This window comes from Leucopleurus acutus (genome assembly GCF_964270905.1).
Source record: "Leucopleurus acutus genome assembly, chromosome: 1".
In the NCBI taxonomy this organism is placed as follows: Eukaryota; Metazoa; Chordata; class Mammalia; order Artiodactyla; family Delphinidae; genus Leucopleurus; species Leucopleurus acutus.
This window is the reverse complement of record NC_139142.1, coordinates 36,376,078-36,393,367: the sequence shown is the minus strand read 5'-3', so window position 1 is coordinate 36,393,367 and position 17,290 is coordinate 36,376,078.

Sequence of the window (17,290 nt, the reverse complement as noted above, 5' to 3'; positions counted from 1 at the left end):
AACCCAGTCCCACTTCTTATCCCTCCTGACTCATTTCGTTCAAGATAGTCCCTGGCCTCCTCCCCCAAAATAAGTAGTAATTCTACGATAGTTGAATTGAAAAGCTGAATGCCCAATTTCTGTTCTTCCAAGAAGACTTTTCTAGAACACCCACAGTTACCCCTCTCTTCTCTGATGAAAACTGCACAGGGAGGTAGTGTGGCCTCAACATTCGAAGTGGTCAAGAATAGGCTGAAATACCTATGAACTGGGAGAAAATATTTGCAAATGATGCAACTGACAAGGGCTTAATTTTCAAAATCTACAAACAGCTCATACAACTCAACAACAAAAAAACAAACAACCCAATCAAAAAATGGACAAAAGACCTAAATAGACATTTCTCCAAAGAAGACATACAGATGGCCAACAGGCGCATGAAAAGATGCTCAACATCAGTAATTATTAGAGAAATGCAAATCAAAACTACAGTGAGGTATCACCTCACACCAGTCAGAATGGCCATTATTAAAAAGACTACAAATAACAAATGCTGGAGAGCGTGTGGAGAAAAGGGAATCTTCCTACACTGCTGCTGGGAATGTAAATTGGTGCAGCCACTATGGAGAACAGTATGGAAGTTCCTCAAAATACTAAAAAATAGAGTTGCCATATGATCCAGCAATCCCACTCCTGGGCATATATCCGGACAAAGCTATAATTCAAAAAGATGCATGCACTATTCACAATAGCCAAGGCATGGAAACAGCCTAAATGTCCATCGACAGATGAATGGATAAAGAAGATGTGGTACATACATACAATGGAATACTACCCAGCCATAAAAAAGAATGAAATAATGCCATTTGCAGCAACATGGATGGACCTAGGGATTATCATACTAAGTGAAGTAAGTTAGACAGAGAAAGACAAATATATGATATCATTTATATGTGGAGTCTAAAATATGACACAAATGAACTTATCTACAAAACAGAAACAGACTCACTGACATAGAAAACAAACTTATGGTTATCAAAGGGGAAAGGGGTGGGGGAGGGGTAAATTAAGAGTTTGGGATTAGCAAATACAAACTACTATATATAAAATAGATAAACAACAAGGCCCTACTCTATAGCACAGAGAACTGTATTCAATATCCTGTAATAAACCATAATGGAAAAGAATATGAAAAAGAATATATATGTATATGCATAATTGAATCACTTCGCTGTACACCAGAAACTAACACATTGTAAAATCAACTATACTTCAATAAAATAAATTCTAAAAAAAGAATAGGTTGAAATAATTAATTTGAAATAAAAGGTGACATATTTCTCATGAAACAATTGATTCAGAAAAGATAATCAAAAAATAAAACCATTAGATAACAGATTGATGGAGAATTATACAATGGAATCAAGTTCCCAACACCTGAATTCACTGATGAGTTTTAGCATCACTAAGAATAAGACAATGAAACACTGTGTGTCTCCAGATATGATGCAATATGAAGGACATCACGGCCTATGACATTCTTGCCAAAAAAGTTGAACCTCAATCTGATCGAGTCTGTAGAGCTAAGTTCCCATTTACAGGAATTATAGGAGATTGATAGACAAGTTAAATGACAACATGAGGAAGCAAAGAGGCAGACCCGGAAGGCGGGTCATTTTGCAGACAACCGACTCCACTTTTTCAACAAGTCAACGGCATTAAAACAAACAGACTGAAAAAGAGGCAGAGGGTAGGGACTGCTGTAGATGAAAAGAGACTTAGGAGATATAATAGCGAATGTAACATGTATTTTGTTTGGAATTTGAATCAAACAACACCAAAACATATTTTTTAGACAACGAGGGGTATCTGAATTATAGACTCAATAGTGGATAATGACCAGGAATTATAGTCAATTATGTTAGGTGTGATCATGGCTTTGAGGTTATGTTACCATGGCCCTAGCGCCTAGTATGGTCTGGCTTCTTCCACCCAGTCCAAGTTCATCCCTCACCACATGCACTACGTGCATCCTTCAAGTCTCCTTTCAGTTCTCAACCAGCATCCACGCCCCAGGCCGCCCCCTCCTCACCCCACCCCGGCTCTTGTGCACACTGTGCCCTTGGCCTGGAACACTTCCTGGAGCATCTTTGCATGTCTGGCTCCTCCTCCTTCCTCAGGTCTCCTCTTAGGTATCACTTCCTGTGGAAGTCCTCCCCAGGTACCACATCTAAGCTAAGTCCTTTGTCATCCTCAGTCTCGGCACTTTGCTTGGCCCCTTCATAGCCCTCATCATAATTGCAATTACTCATACATCTGTTGGTTTACTTTTGTCTTTGTCTCTCCCTGCCTAGACTGTAGAGGTTCCTTGCAGGCAGCTGCAAGCCTGTCTTATTCATTATTGTATTCCAGTGCCTAGCACTGTGCTTGGGACATAGAGGTGCTCAGTAAATATTCTCCTCCTCCTAGAGACCTAAGCTCAAACTCTGGAGCCTCTATCCCACCTCATTCCTTGATCCATGCAGTACTCATTCACATAGTCCACTTATGTGCATTGAGCACTTATTCAATATTGATTCATCACCACGGCCAGTCATTAAGCCTCTGTAAAGTGTCTTCCATCCATCACTCCTTTATGTTCTAAGGCTTCCACTTCACTCCAGGCCCTTACCGTTTCCCGCCTGGACTTGGGTAATGGTCCAACTTTGTCTGTTTCGGGCCTCTTCAATCCGTTCTACACAGCCCTCCTCATAATGACTCGCCTCTACTCCATAGCTTTCAGCAACTCTCTAACGCACAGTCTAATCCAGGGTCCTACATCAGTTGGTGCTGAGCTCATACTCTCTCTTATGCCATCTCTGCTCCAACCAAGAGGGTCCACGTGTCCTGCACCCCCCACCTTTGTACCATGTGCCTCTACAACTTTATTTGTGCCACATCCCGTATGCTGAAATTTAGGCACCTCTCCTTGCAATTTAAAACAAATATAACTTGCAAACATTTAGAAACACAATGTAACATTTTCCTAGAATAGGAAGGAGGTCACCTTACCCCTCCTATTTAACTCCATGGATCCTGCACTGCTTCTGTGACCAGCAAGTGCAGGCGGCAGCCACGGTGGGCTCAGGGAAAGCTGCTGATGATCTGTGCACCGACTCTCCCTCCTCAGTCCTGCTCCCTCCCCCACTCTCATGTTTATTGCTGGGTGAGTCCAGATCCTCACTACCCTTCCTTCTGGCCATCCTTCCAATCCTGGGAAGAAGATGAATCTTTAGCTTCTTCTCCCTTCCATCTTCATTTTAATATGTTCAAGTCTTTCTCATCTTAAGTAAAACTCCTCCTTTCCATCCTTTCTTTCCTCCCTTTCAAAGCCAAATTTCTTGACAAAGTTGCCAAGAATAAGAACAGGTGATTTACAGAAGAGGAAATCCAAAAGGCTAAGACCCTAAAAAGAGATACTCAAGTTCATTAGCTAACCAACAAGTGCTGATTAAAATGAGACACCAGAGGCAAACATTATCAAGCTGGGTAACACGAGGTGTAGATGGTGGTGTGCAGCACAGATACCTTGTGTACTACTGGTGGGAGTGTGGAGTGGCCCAGCCATTCTGGAAGGCAGTCAGCAGTTCTCAGGCAGGTTACGTATCTACAATCCTGTTCGTAGGCATGCAGAGCAAAGAAATTCTCACACAAGTCAAAAAGGGGACAAATGCAAGGAAGTTCACTGCAGCATTGACTGTGGTGGGGGGGAGGTGAAGATAACCTGTGTGTCCATCGCTGGGAGATGGACAGTAAAATGTGGTGAATGGACACATGCAGGACACATGGCAGCATTGGAGGATCTTAAAAAATAGTGGAGAAAATAAAGAAACAGAATGAGATCTATAACACACCACTGAATAATTTCAAAACATATGCACATAAAACAGCATACATATTATAAGGATATAAACAAAAGAAAAACTCTTAAACACATGAAAATGGTTGTCTCTAGGTGGACTTAGGGAAACGGAAAAGGCAAATGGAGATAAAAAGAAACCAACCAACCAACCAGGGGAGGTGCCCTGCCTAGAAAATGATGATGATGAACTGAGAGGTATGATGAGGCCTCTGCTCCTAAAGTAAAAATAGATACAGTGTATTTAACTATATTCATGAGAACTTCCTCATCCCATAACAACTCACTCCTTACTGCACTGAAAGCTGGCTTCCCTGTTAGTTCATGAGGCTATTCTTGAACTATTCTTGAAGCTATTCACTGACAGCTCCCTTCCTTGTTCCTTAAAACAACAGATGCTTTTCAGGTCTTATCTTGACTTCTCAGAAGCCTTAAGCTCTGTTAGCCATTCCAAAATTTCCTGAAACCACTTCCTTTGTCTTCCAGGACATGCTCCTTGTTCTCCTTTAACTCTCTGGCCTTTCTCCTTGGCCTGCTCTGGGGGCTACTCTTCCTCTACCTGTCCCTTGAATGGTGATGTTCCCCAGAGTTCTGTCCTGGGCCCCTTCCATTCTTCCTCTGTCTACTCGCTGTTTCTAGACAATCTCCTGCACTCCTGACCTGAATGACCACCTCGCGTGAATGACTTCGTGACCTTCACCTTGCATGACCTCTCTGCAACTCCCATCCATCACATCCAACTGCCTTCTGAACATCCACCTGGAAGGCCCACAGGCCTCTCACACTCAGCATTATTCCCAGTTGACTCTATCATCAACCCAGTCCCAGTCCTTCCTGCCATGTTCCTAGTCCACCAATATCCCAATGGCCCAAACCCAAACCTGGGGTGATAGAACCCAGTATCTCATCAACTCAGTCCCCTCGATATCTCTCAAATCTCCATTCTTCTCTGTCTCCACTGCTCCCCTTCACTTCTCACCACTGTCATCTCAACTCTAGTGGCTTCCTGCTGATTTCTTTGCACCCATATTTGCTCTTTTGCCTACCATCCTGACCTATCCTCTACACTGTGGCCAGAAAGATCATCTTAGAATATAAATATGAGGTCACTTCCATACTTTAACAGCTCCTCTCTATCTCAGAAGAAAGTTTAAAATCCATCATAAATCAGAGTCAGAGCCCTTTGTGATCTATCCCCTCCCTGAACACTATTCTATCCAACCCTCCCTACTTCCGCAACCCTACTTTCCAGCCATAACGAACTCTATTCAGGTCCCCAGCTCTCTCTGGACACACTCTTTGCACATGCTGTTCCCTAAGCCTGGAACACACTCCCTCTTTTTCAGAATAATTTCTTATCCTTCAGAACTCGTCTTAGCCTTTGCTTTCTTCGAGAAAGCTCCCCATGATCACCCCCATCCCCTGCAGCAGTGGGAGGTGGGAGCACTTCTTCCAGGCTCCCATCACACTCAGTGCTCATTGTCATCAAAGCACTTAGCCACAATATAGGAGAATAATCTATTTTTCTGTCTTTCCCAATAGACCATAAGCTACATGAAGCCAGGGACATCCTTAATCATTTTTTTTGTCCCAATTGCCCAGCATAATGCCAGGTACACGAAATGGGGATAAAAACTACTGAACAAATGGGTGAGAACTGAGAAATGCAGAGTACTGCCCTGACGAGGACAAGAGCAGTTCCTGCGGAGGACACACTATTTGGAGGCCAATTTGGAGGTCAAGGTGGTGAAGGGGCTGGAAACGTGGCACGTAGCAGGAGTGCTGTGAATGCAGGCTGGTCATCGATGCCCTGACAGTGTCACTGTTGCCCTTGTGCCTCAATCTCACATTGCCGCCGTCTCTTCCTCTTTTGCTGGACTGTGGTGGCAAAAGAACAGGCAGTGGCAACAGGGCCCAACGCCTACAAACCAATCTTGAAACCTTTCAGAGCAGCTCCGACTCAACCCACACCTCAATTTTCTCACCAGAAACATTGATGAAAGCAGCCGTTCTCACCCAGAACTCTTCTAGACAGGGAAGCCCCACTCCACTTAGCTGAGAAGTCTTTTATATATCCTTTCTTGTGTCACAGAAACATCACTCGTAGAATGGTTTCTATCTGTACAGCTCTGCTACACAAAGAGATCTATTTTAAAAGTTGAACCTATAAATAATATATGTTATGGGTGCCAATTCGGCATTCATTCATGTTAGAGCTTTTAAAATAATTCAGTTAAAATTAATCTTTTAAACGTTGCTCAGGCCCACAAGGACTCCTGAGGGGACGGGCGCTGGCTGGAGGATTTTCCCACCTTTGGCCAGGGCATGAGCCTGGTGCGGTGGGGCTGTCCTCTGGACACATACAGGAAGCTGCCTGCAAGGCTCCAGCAAAGGCAAGTGCAGCCTTTCCAGGCTTGGCAGAGCCGGTCCGCCTGTGCACAACCTCCCAGTCTGCTCAGAGAGCACCCCTCGGCCACTAGACTCCATTTCAGCCTCCTTCCCTGGACTCTGCTGATGGGGACGCACCAGCTGCTGGCTCATGCAGTCACTCTGCCGCCCACGGTCCTCAGGAAAAAGACTTGGCTCTCTACATAACTGTGAGCAAAGCCCAAGGCTAGGAAGGGAACCTGGAATTTACTAGGAGCGTTACATACATTGCCCCGTTTAACACACACCTATACTCACAAACTATTAGATATTATTACTGTTATTATTGCTATTAGTATTATTGTCCCTGTTCTATCAAAACAGCAGACCTGGGTTGAAATCCTAACTCCTGTACTAAACTTAGTAGTTGTGTGCTCTTCTATAAGTCACTCAACCACTCTGTACCTCAGTTTCTCCACCTGTAAAATGAGGGAAATACCCTGTGCTTCCATGGCACAGGATAGGGCCTACCAATGTCCGAATTCTACTCTTTCTACACGCAGCTTGGAGGCATCTTCCAGTCGCCCCTATGGTTAGGTGTGGCTGTGTGATTGAATGAGCACAAGGGACACCACTTCGAGGGCTTAGCCGTAAAAATCTTCCCCATAATTCCTCATTCTTTCCCCTAAACTCCTAGGACCTAAAGGGCCAAGATGAGAGGAACCTGATTTCCTGGATGACTGTGGGGAACAAAGTCTCCCCCTCAATTTATACCCATTGACTCATCTATGATGTGAGCCAGAAATAAAATTTATTTTACAGTTCCTTATTAGAGCAGTTAGGATACCGAAATCAACACACCCACCGCTTACCGCATAAAGCTGTGTACAGATTATAGGAAGTTATATGAAAATGATGTATAAACCATAGAGTACCCTATAACCCCAAGGTACAGTTATTTACAAAGAAAATGCAGTATTTCTCAGTATCAAATTTGTGGGTCTGCTCAATACACACACTCTCACAGCAAAAAGGAAAGTACACAGTAGAAGGAGTCTACTGTCATTACCCCATTGCCCCTTCTGCAAATGTCTTTCCCTTTCACCCCTGCCTCAAGCATCCAAGCTCTCTCAACCTCCCTTGATGCCAGGTTCCTCCACTGAGTTGAATGACCCAAGTGGAACTCCTCCTTCAGACCTACTTCCATCCTTACTTCAAAACAAAATTGACTTTGACAACCTAATTCCCTATCATAGGCAACTCCTCAAAGGGAAGGATGCCATTTTCACCTCAGAGGTCTCTGCACATGCCAGGGACTCAATTTTAGTACATGTTAATTGGATGAAACGGATGTATCTACTTTCCCAAGGGGCAGAGTATCTCCCCCAGGGAACACATCTTAATAAGCGCCTTACAGGAATAGATCACCTTATTCAAAGGATGGATATGAAAGAGACAGTGTAGGACCCAAACCAGACAAATAGGTGAGAAATGGTTGGTCAGACAGGTTACTCAGCATGTTCAAATTGTGTGAGGGAGGAAACTGTGTATGGTACCTACAGGGAAAGCCAACTTTGCCTAGAGAGCCCCTGAAATGTATAGCCTTAACTTATGTACAACCTGTGCTAGGAGGTAAACCCTGGGTGGGAGAAGGAACTGTCCAAAGTTAAAGAATGTGGCAAGAAGGGTGCAGAATGAGGCCCTATTTCCTGCCTTCTAGAGTTACACTCAGACCTCTTAGCCTCACTGCTGGCCTGACCATAACCAAGGACTTTGATGAATTTTCCAACATTATTCTAGTACCCTGTATCTGACTACAGAATCAAGACAAGCATTCACAAGTAGGTTGGCACTGTTTATTCATTAATTTAACAATTTTTTATTGAACAAAGCACCCCCCGCAAAACTCATGAAATATTTAGATATAAATAGAACAAAATATGTGCAACATCAGTAGGCTGAAAACTACAAAACACTGATGAAAGAATTTGAAAGTCTAATAAATGGAGAGATATACCATGCCCATGGAATGGAAGATTCAATATTATTAAGATGTCAATTTTCCTGAAACTGATCTACAAATTCAGTGCAATGCCAATCAAAATACCCACAGGGTTTTTTTTTTTTTTAGAAATCAACAAGTTGCTTCTAAATTTTCTATTGAAATACAAAGATAACAGAATAGCAAAACCATTTTGTAAAAAGAACAAAACTGGAGGATTCACATTACCTGATTTCAAGACTTACCACAAAGCTACAGCCATCATGATAGCATAGTATGGCAAAAGGATAGACACACAGATCAATGGACTAAAGTCCAGAAATAGACTGACATATATATATAGTCAAACAATTATTGTCAAAGGTGCAAAAACAATGTAACAGAGAAAGGGTAGGTTTTTTCAACAAATGGGTGCTGTACAACTAGACATCAAATGAAAAATAAAGTGAACCTCTACCTATACCTTACACCACATACAGAATTTAAGCTAAAATGGATTATAGACCTAAATGTAAAACCTGAAACTTCTAGAAAAAAAAAAGAAGAAAATCTTTGTAAAGTTGGGTTAAGCAAAATATTTTAGATACAGCACCAAAAGTATGATCCATAGAAGATTGAGTATTATAAAAGAAAAAATTGATTAATCTGACCACCAAAAATAAAAATGTCTGCTCTCTGAAAGATATTAAAAATACAAGCTGGGGCTTCCCTGGTGGCGCAGTGGTTGAGAATCTGCCTGCTAATGCAGGGGACACGGGTTCGAGCCCTGGTCCGGGAAGATCCCACATGCCGTGGAGCAACTAGGCCCGTGAGCCACAACGACTGAGCCTGCGCGTCTGGAGCCTGTGCTCGGCAACAAGAGAGGCCGTGATAGTGAGAGGCCCGCGCATCGCGATGAAGAGTGGCCCCTGCTTGCCGCAACTGGAGAAAGCCCTCGCACAGAAATGAAGACCCAACACAGCCCAAAATAAATAAATCAATTAATAAAATTTTAAAAAAAAATACAAGCTGCAGACTGGGAGAAAATACTTGTAAAACACTTGTCTGATAAAGGACTTATATCTAGAATATATAAAGAACTCTCAAAACTCATTAATTTTTTAAAAAAGGAAAAAACTCATTAATTAAAAAAAGCCTCAATTAAAAATGAGCAAAAGCTTTTTTTTTTTATTTTAATAAATTTATTTATTTATCTTTGGCTGTGTTGGGTCTTTGTTGCTGTGCGCGGGCTTTCTCTAGTTGCAGTGAGCGGGGGCTACTCTTCGTTGCAGTGTGCGGGCTTCTCATGGTGGTGGCTTCTCTTGTTGCGGAGCACAGGCTCTAGGCATGCGGGCTTCAGTAGTTGTGGCACAGGGGCTCAGTAGTTGTGGCTCTCAGGCTCTAGAGTGCAGGCTCAGTAGTTGCGGTGCACGGGCTAAGTGGCTCTGCGGCATGTGGGATCTTCCTGGACCAGGGCTTGAACCCGTGTCCCCTGCATTGGCAGGCGGATTCTTAACCACTGCACCACCAGGGAAGCCCAAGCAAAAGTTTTATACAGATGTTTCATCAAAAGATACGCAGATGGCAAATAAGCACATGAAGAGCTCAATATCATTCATCATTAGGGATGATGAAACTACAATAAGATATCACTATGTGCCTATTAGAATGGCTTTTAAAAAAACTGACAAGTGCTGGTCAGGATGCAGAGCAACTAGAACTCTCAAACACTGCTGGTGGGAATGCAAAATAGTACAGCCACTCTGGAAAAGAATTTAGCAGTTTCTTACAAAATTAAACATACGTTTACCATATGACCCAGCAATCCTACTCCTGGGTATCTTTACCCTAGAGAACTAAAAACTTAGGTTCACGCAAAATGTTAATGTTTATAGCAGCTTTACTCATAATGACCCCAAATTAGAAACAACCTGTTTATTAACTGGTGAATGGATAAACCAACTGTGGTACCTCCACGCAATGAAATACTACTCAGTGATGAAAAAAAGAACTGATAAATTAGACACAACATGAGTGAATCACAAATGCATTATGCTAAGTGAAAGAAGCTGGACACAAAAGGCTGCATACTGTAGGATTCAGTTTATATGAAGTTTTGGAAAAGGCAAATCTATAAGGACGGAAAACGAACCCGTGGTTGACAATGGTTAGGGTTGAAGAAAGGGGCTGACAACAAAGGGGCATGAGGGAATTTTGGAGGGTGATCGTGGTGGTGGTTATACCACTGTGTGTATTTGTCAACACCTATAATAACGTACAATGAAAAGTGTAAATCTTACTGTATGTAAATTATTCCTCAATAAATTTAAAAACAAAAAACATAAACATAAATAAAAAGACTAAAAACAAATACTTATTGAGTACCTACTATGTACAGGTGCATTGTTATGAACTGCTTTCACAACAGTGATATAGAATAATTAATACAATTTATTTTAAAATAATGAGAGGGTTTTCTCCAGCAAGGTACTATAATGGAGGAGATTCTGCCCTCAGCTTGCCTAAGACGTGGATATAAGCAATGATACAACAAGATAGAATTAGGTAAGTGTGAAGAGAGAGACATAAAATATCACAGGAATTCAGAAACAGGAGAGAATACTGAATGTTGGAGAAACCAGGGAAGGCTTCACGATCAAGAGATGCCATTTGAGTTGGGTGCTGTTGACAGGAAGTGGTGATTTTATTGTCCAGGTAAACAGTGTTTATCAGAAAGTTTTCTCACATAATTTCTCTTTGATCCTTCTAACAACCTGGGAGACAGGGTAGGAGTGGGGGAGATACTATTAATCACAGTTTCAGTTAAACAAACTAAGACTTTGAGATCAAGTTCCTTGCCCAACACTTGGGTGGCAAAGCTAAGGCTTAAACTGAGGTCTTCTGAGAGTTCGGTTCACTCTCTGTTCCCAGATGGTACACCCATCTAGAAGAAAAGTTCTTCCTTCTCATGATATCGAGAGTGACTGCTAATGGTGCCCTTTCCGCCTTCGGATCTCTCCAAGAGAATGGGTTACTTCTAGCCATTCTGGCCCCTGAGAACACCCTACAAGGCTAAAATGCTTATTTGAGTCTTTCCTGCATGTGGAATGAGAGCCAGCAGAGGGGAGATTTTCTGTGGCATTCGTTTAAACTCAAGGTTTAAATGTCTCAAAGTATCTTTTATAAATACTAAAAAAACCAAAAGCCTTGAAAGTTACAAGGATAATATGGACTGCTTCGAATGCATGGTCATATACGTAACCCTGAAATTATTTAAGACGCGACCCCAGACCTTATAGGGCAAATGACTCTTGGAGGGGATCAGCTCCCCCAAAGAACTCTGAAGCTATTCCAAGAAGCTTTCTTGTGACCTGAAGGAGGACACCTGTTCACATGCCTTATCTGGCTGAGCCTCTTATCCGTCATTCCTTCACGCGTGTGAGAGTTTATCTGGCACACACTGAGCTCCTTGTTCTGGAGCCTGTCTACATGCCAACCACTAGGCTAGCGATCACATTTCTCTGGGGAAGAAACAATACCACGGAGATGTAAATGGCTTCTACATTTTGCTGCTGCTATCTCAATCCTTTTTGTTCATTGCTAACTTAAAAAAATAATGAGACAGTGCCATTATGAGCAGAAATTAATTTAACCAAATATTTCCTGAATGGATACTATATATGTGTTCATAATGAGATGGTCCCTGTCCTCAAGGATCTTACAGTCAGGCAGGTTATTCAAACATTTCTCATTGGCAAAACTGGAGAAACTTCTTTCTCCTTTCTGAGTTCTAGTTTTCTCATGTGGATACTAGGGAGTAAATTTCTCCAGCTATTAAGCAGTTGTCATCAAAAACATTTACTGAGAATCTATAGCACGCTGCACCTCATAAACACCATCACGTGAAATCCTCAGAACAGCCCTTTGAGGCAGCCACTCCTTTTTCTGACTGAAGCATAGTTGGTATACAATATGATATAAGTTACAGGTGTACAGTATAGTGATTCACAGTTTTTAAAGGTTATACTCCATTTACAGTTATTATAAAATATTGGCTATATTCCCCGTGTTGTACAATATATCCTTGTAGTTTATTTTATACCTAATAGTTTGTACCTCTCACTTCCCTACCCCTATATTTCCCCTCCCCCTTCCCTCTCCCCACTGGTAACCACTAGTTTGCTCTCTGTCTCTGTGTCTGTTTCTCTTTTGTTATATTCACTAGTTTGCTGTATTTTTAAGATTCCACATATAAGTGATATCATACAGTATTTGTCAATTCTCTGTCTGACTCATTTCACTTAGCACAATACCCTCCAAGGCCATCCATGTTGTTGCAAATGGCAAAATTCCATTCATTTTTTATGGCTGAGTAGTAGTCTATTGTGTATACACACCACATCTTCTTTACCCATTCACCTGTTGATGGACACCTAGGTTGCCTACATTTTGGCAACTGTAAATAATGCTGCTATGAACATTGGGGTACATGTATCTTTTCAAATTACTGTTTTTATTCCTTTTGGATATGTACCCAGGAGTGGAACTGCTGGGTCATATTTTTAGTTTTTTGAGAAACATCTATACTGTTTTCCACAGTGGCTGTACAAATTTACACTCCCAGCAACAGTGTAGGAGGGTTCCCTTTTCTCCACATCCTCACCAACATTTGTTATTTGTGTTTTTTGATGATGGCCATTCTGACAGGTGTGAGGTGATATCTCACTGTGGTTTTGATTTGCATTTCCCTGATGATTAGCAACGTTGAGCATCTTTTCATGTGCCTGTTGGCCATCTGCATGTCCTCTTTGGAAAAATGTCTATTCACGTCTTCTGCCCAATTTTTAATTGAATTGTTTGCTTTTTTATGTTGAGTTGTATGAGCTGTTTATATATGTTGGATATTAATCCCTTACCAGTCATGTCACTTGCAAAATTTTCTCCCATTCAGTAGGTTGCCTTTTTGTTTTGTCAATGGTTTCTTTTGCTGTGCAAAAGATTTTAAGTTTACTTAGGTCCTTTTTTTTTTTTTGCGGTACGCGGGCCTCTCACGTTGTGGCCTCTCCCGTTGTGGAGCACGGGCTCCAGACGCGCAGGCTCAGCGGCCATGGCTCACGGGCCCAGCCGCTCTGCGGCATGTGGGATCTTCCTGGACCAGGGCAAGAACCCATGTCCCCTGCATCGGCAGGCGGACTCTCAACCACTGTGTCACCAGGGAAGCCCGGTCCGTTTGTGTATAGTTCTTATTATCCCATTTTAAAGGTGAGGACACTGAGGCTTAGAGAGTTCGGTGATTTGCCCCATCCATTGGCCAGTAAGTGATGGAGTCAGGATTCAACCTCAGGCAGTCAGGCTCAGAGCCCCTGCCCTTAACCACTGCGATCATAGCCTGCCTGACCTGAGCCCTATGCAGGGAGGAATGAGAGATCAAAGGAGCAGGATGCCTATAAACAGTTTTTAAATCATCTGGGACAGATTCGTCCACATTCAGCTCAACACCAGGCAACAAGAACATCAAGAAAGGCAACAGGAAAGAAAGATGATCTACATTGGGAGGCCAAGAGGCCCTTTAAGGTCACAGTTAATCCAACCCTGAGATTGCAGAACACAAATACACTGGGTCTCTAGCAGGCATCAGACCCACATTTCCTCTGAGGATCTCCAAGCACCTTTTCCCCCAGAGTCGTCGCAGACACCGAGAGGATAGGAAAGCAAGGTGGGGTAACTTTCCCGCAGTGTCAGAAGGGAAGTGTCTGTGTTTAACCCCCCAGCTCTTCACTGAAGCCACACTCTATTTTTAGGGTCCCTCTTTAACCCAACACACATCTATTTTCAGAAGAAGGGAAACCCCAATGTGTGGAACCAGAGGAGGGCTTCTGCAGGTTTTCCAAGGTGCCACAGTTTGATAACACTCTCTGCCTATCTATTAAAGAGTGCAGCAAATGTTATCACCTGAAAGCACCCGAGGCCACGGTACCCCTGGTTCTGAGCACTGGAAATGGGCTACCCAGAACTGGACAGCATGTCAGAGCCTCACCCTGTAATCAGACTGAGCTGCTTGCAAAGGAACTGCTACCACATTCCTCTCTTAAAGAGGCCTGACACCAAATAGCTTGGCCGGGGCCAGGGCAGCCAGAAGTGCCAAGTGCCTGCCGTTCCCAGGGAGGCGTGTGTGTGTGGCCAGGGTGGTGGACACGTAAGCCACGGTAGGTCATCTGAAGAGTGTGGAGAAGTGAGTGATCATCGCTAAAATAGTCTGCAGGCAACTCCAGAAAGCTTGCCATGCCTCGACATTCTCAAGTACATGGTAGCAATACTCGACCATTCAGCAAAGGCTTCCAGAAAGAACCAGAGATTTAGTGCCAGAAATAGTAGACTAAGGCGACTTTGACCTGGGGACATGAACCAGGCAGTGCCACGCAGTGGTTGGGGGCATCTGGAGTTAGACAGCCCCGGGGTGACTCTGGCCTTAGCCACTCACTAGCTGTGTGGCCTTGGGCCATTTCTTTAAACTCTTTAAGCCTCCGTTTCTTCATCTATATATAAGGTGGAGTTAATAGTCATCACCGGGGCTTCCCTGGTGGCCCTGTGTTAAGAATCCGCCTGCCAATGCAGAGGACACAGGTTCAATCCCTGGTCTGGGATGATCCCACGTGCTGCGGAGCGACTAAGCCCATGTGCCACAACTACTGAGCCTGCGCTCTAGAGCTCGCAAGCCACAACTACTGAAGCCCACGCACCTAGAGCCCATGCTCCACAACAAGAGAAGCCACCGCAATGAGAAGCCCGTGCACCGCAATGAAGAGTAGCCCCCACTCGCTGCAACTACAGAAAGTCCGCATGCAGCAACAAAGACCCAATGCAGCTAAAAATAAATAAATTTTAAAAATAAAGTATCTGTATCGTGTGATATGATATATATAAAAAGAACCAGTCATCACCTCACAGTACTGATGTTTGGATCAGATAAGATGATGTATTTAAGAGTCCTTCACAGTCCTTCACAGAATGCCTGAATACGTGTGGGCCACTAAATATTGCACCAGGTCTGTGGCTACTCCCGCAACTCAGAAGAATGAACTGTTGCCCCTCGTTGTACCTCAGTTTCTCCAGTAATAAAACAGCAACTATTCTTCCCCCCTCCTCTGTTTATGGCACTTAAAAGCTGGGGATAGGGCTTCCCTGGTAGCGCAGTGGTTGAGAGTCCGCCTGCCGATGCAGGGGACAAGGGTTCATGCCCCGGTCCGGGAAGATCCCACGTGCCGCGGAGCGGCTGGGCCCGTGAGCCATGGCCGCTGAGCCTGCGCGTCCGGAGCCTGTGCTCCGCAACGGGAGACGCCACAACAGTGAGAGGCCCGCGTACCACAAAAAAAAAAAAAAAAAAAAAAAAAGCCGGGGATATGCAGAAGTTGAGGGTTTCTTTAATCATCAGAAATGTTATCCAGTGTTTACACAGCATCTACTCAGGGACTGATCATCTCTCCCTTTTTGGGAATCTGTCCTCTAAATGTTGGATGACAGATTTCTAATTAAAACAAGCTGTCTAGGGCTTCCCTGGTGGCGCAGTGGTTGAGGGTCCGCCTGCCGATGCAGGGGACACGGGTTCGTGCCCTGGTCCAGGAAGATCCCACATGCCGCGGAGCGGCTGGGCCCGTGAGCCATGGCCGCTGAGCCTGCGCGCCCGGAGCCTGTGCTCCGCAACGGGAGAGGCCACAACAGTGAGAGTCCCGCGTACCGCAGAAAACAAAACAAGACAAAACAAAACAAGCTGTCTATACTTTTGCACTTCTTGAGGTTTTTATGGTGCCAGGAGCAGACATGAGGAAGCAACCATCTCCCATGCTGTCAGAGACTCATCTACAGAAGAGACGCTACGGGAAGGATGCAGAGCAGCTGTGCCGTCGCCACTCAGGATCTGTCATGTGACACCCCCTCTTTCCCTCCAATGAAAGCAGAAAGATGTCTTTAGTCCATTGGGGGAAAATAAAATCAGTGCTTGAATATTTGCCACAATTCTTCACAACAAACCCAGCAGTAACTTCCTTACTTTCTCATTTCTACTTGGTCATGGCCCCATCACAATGCCCTCATTCCATCACAATCCCTACTTCTCATGCTAGAAAAAGGGATGGGAGTGACATTCTGTTGAGAGTTAGTACAGGTTTCTGGCTTGCGCAAGCTGCCTTCTCTGGATAAAGGCCATCAGCTGTCAAAGCAGCCCGAAGAGCTGAGCTCTGAGAGAAGAGTGGGTTTGCATAGAGGGGAACGATGCCTGCCTCACCTTGGCGGCTTCCCCACTCCAGGTCAGTCAGCAGGCTTGGGGAGCATGAACATTAACCTTCCTCTCTTAGCATCAGCTCCTGCGCCTTGGCCTGAACCATTCTACTACCACCAGCGACCAGCTTACTAAACCAGAACAGCCTAGACGGGACCACTATTAATTGGATGTATTTCCTTGTAGCCAACCTAATATGTTTTAGTAGATTGTTTTTAATTATAAAAGTGCTGTACTCCAGGCCTTTAGAAAATCCAACAAAACAGGTTGCAGTGGAGAGCCAACAGTAGCAGTCTATCCATCCTCAAAATGGTGCCCCTAAGCTGAGTAGACCGTCCTTACGCGAATGTGGGACAGCTGTGCCTCCCAAGAGCTGCTTAGCAGGAGTCCCCGTGTAAAAAGGATGGGCTAGAAGACCCGAACTTCCTTTATTTTTACAGTTACCCTTGATGACCAGTGAATGAATGCCCTCAGTTGTGAACTGTCCACATCTATTCCCATCCAAACCCTTTCCCTGCACTTCAGGCAGCCAGACCTCTGGCTACTCATGTGAAGGGAACAGGTCCCAACACACAATAGGAATGTGCATCTCCAACAACAAACATCTGTAGAATATCATCACAGAACAGCAACAATAATAACAATAACAAAAATAGGAACAAGCATATTCAGCGAGGACTCAGTACATGGGATGCATATACTAAGTGCCTGGCATACACAGGAGTATATTGATAATGAAATGAGCTGTGAGTGCTTTTCACTTTCTCCATCTTATAAAGGAAGAAAGTGA